The sequence below is a fragment of the Pteropus vampyrus genome, unplaced genomic scaffold (assembly GCF_000151845.1).
Source record: "Pteropus vampyrus isolate Shadow unplaced genomic scaffold, Pvam_2.0 Scaffold40, whole genome shotgun sequence".
Lineage (NCBI taxonomy): Eukaryota > Metazoa > Chordata > Mammalia > Chiroptera > Pteropodidae > Pteropus > Pteropus vampyrus.
Genome location: NW_011888821.1, coordinates 197,959 through 200,187, shown reverse-complemented (window position 1 = coordinate 200,187; position 2,229 = coordinate 197,959). Strand labels below are relative to the sequence as shown.

Below are 2,229 nucleotides of genomic sequence, written 5' to 3'. Positions count from 1 at the left end.
ATGTCCCCACTGATACTGACATTGGTTTTGTAGACAATGTAATAAACCCTTTGAGATGGCACGTATCCCTATGAAATAAAAAATTAAGTTTCATTTCTAACCTACTCTGTTAGGCTGAATAATGGCCACCCAAAGAGATCAGGTCCCAATCCCTATATCCTGTAAATGTTACCTTATAAGGAAAAAGGGTCTTTGCCGATGTGATTAAATTAAGGATCTGGATGGGGAAATTATCCTAGATTATCTGGGTGGGTCCTAAATCCAATGACAAGTGTCCTTAAAAGAGAGAGGCAGAGGAAGATTTGACACTTTTAGGAGAAGAAAAGGAGGCATAAACTGGAATGATGCAGCCATAAGCCATTGAATGCCAGCAACCGCCAGGAGTTGGAAGTGGCTAAGAGCAGATGCCACCCCGCCCCGAAGTCTCCAGAGGAAGCGAGGCCCTGCCAACATCTTCATTATGACCCAGCGATACTGCTTTTAGAGTTCTGTCATCTAGACTGGCGAGAGGATAAATTTCTGTTGTGTTAAGTCACCAATTCTGTGATCCTTTGATAGAGCAGCAATAGGAAACTAACAAACCCACTGTATTTCTTGAGTGCCTGCTTTCTATTGCATCCCCAAATCCATGACTCACTGGTAATAACGAATGGCCCACGATAACAAAGCATCCCTCCTGAGATTAACACATACTATGTGACCAGCACTCTGTTAGTCGCGTACACATCTGCGTTCTTTAATCCTCACACCACCACCATCTTTCAGGTGTCAGGATCTCCATTGTACAGACGTGGGCACAGTCACATGTCCATCAAATGTCAGGCTTGTCATTAAAACTCAGAGAGCTGATTCCAGGACCCTCGCCCACAACCGTTCTGCTCCACACCCACACGCACGTGATTCCTTCTCGCAAAGAGCAAAGGAAGACAGAGACACGTGTATTGCATTAAATTCACTGACTGTTCATATTACGCGGAGTCCCTAGTCATTAAACACTCTTCATAGAAGTAATGGGTATGCTGGTCACTCTCTTCACTGGATATTTGACTTTTTGACATATTAAATTTTTATATCAAGAGTGAGCCTAACATTTCCACTAGAATGAATAAAAATAGTAGCTGTACGTGACATGATAGTTGAGGTTTTAATAAGCCTAATCCTAATTGGCAAGGCAAGGAATACAATGATTTGGGGGCTAAGCACTGCTAAAACTGAATGAAATTTAAGTTCCAGGGAACCGGTGGTGTCATGAATTGTCTCAGTTAATTAACTATTATCTTCTCAGTGTGCAAGGTAGGTAATGGGACCTGGAAAATACCATCCATCCATCCATCCATCCATCCATCCATCCATCCATTCGTCCATCCGTCCATCCATCCATCCATCTTCAGCTCTCTGGTTCTGCCATCCAGGGACCATCCTCCTGTCCTCTCAGTCATGGCTTGTGGTCTGGTCACCAGCAATCTGAATCTCCAACCTGGGGAGGGCCTCAGAGTGCGGGGCGAGGTGGCCCCAGCACCAAAAGCTTCGTGCTAAACCTGGGCAATGACAGTAATGACCTGTGTCTGCACTTCAACCTTCGCTTCGATATACATGGAGACACCAACACTATTGTGTGTAGCAGCAAGGATGGTGGGGCCCAGGGCACCGAGCAGTGGGAGTCTGCCTTCCCCTTCCAGCCTGGAAGTGTCACGGAGCTGTGCATCTCCTTCGACCAGAGATCATCAAGCTGTCAGATGAGTACACATTCAAGTTCCCCAACCGCCTCGACCTGGAGGCCATCAACTACCTGGCGGCAGAAGGTGACTTCAAGATCAAATGCATGGCCTTTGAATGAAGCCAGCCAACCCATGGCCCCCAATAAAGACAGCTGCTTCTGTTTCTTCAGGACAAAAAATAAATAAATAAAGGAGTAGGGGTGTTTTAATTACTTTACAACATATGTGCTTCCATGAGTGATGGACCATGCCACTAACAGATTTCTGAATGAAAGTCCAGGGACCACTACCTGCTCTCTCATCAATGGTCAACCCATTTCTACGTGCAGGGGCAGTTACTCATTGTTTATAGGAGCACAGAACTACCTACTACGTAGTAAGGTAAAGAAATCAACAATGACAGCTTGAATCTTTTAGAACGTCTACAACTTGAGACAGTCATTTCACTTTTAAGAACTTGTCTGAAGGAGACAGACAGATGCTCAAAGATCTCAGTTCAAGGATTTTCATC

At 44.9% G+C, this 2,229-nt stretch overlaps 1 pseudogene across 1 annotated transcript; it reads left to right on the top strand.

Annotated features, from left to right (window-relative positions):
- Nucleotides 1–1,390: 1,390 nt before the first annotated feature.
- LOC105290914 lies at nt 1,391–1,873 on the top strand (annotated as a pseudogene). The gene has a single exon (XR_895787.1). The product of XR_895787.1 is annotated as a galectin-1 pseudogene (transcript).
- The last annotated feature ends 356 nt before the right edge of the window (nt 1,874–2,229 follow it).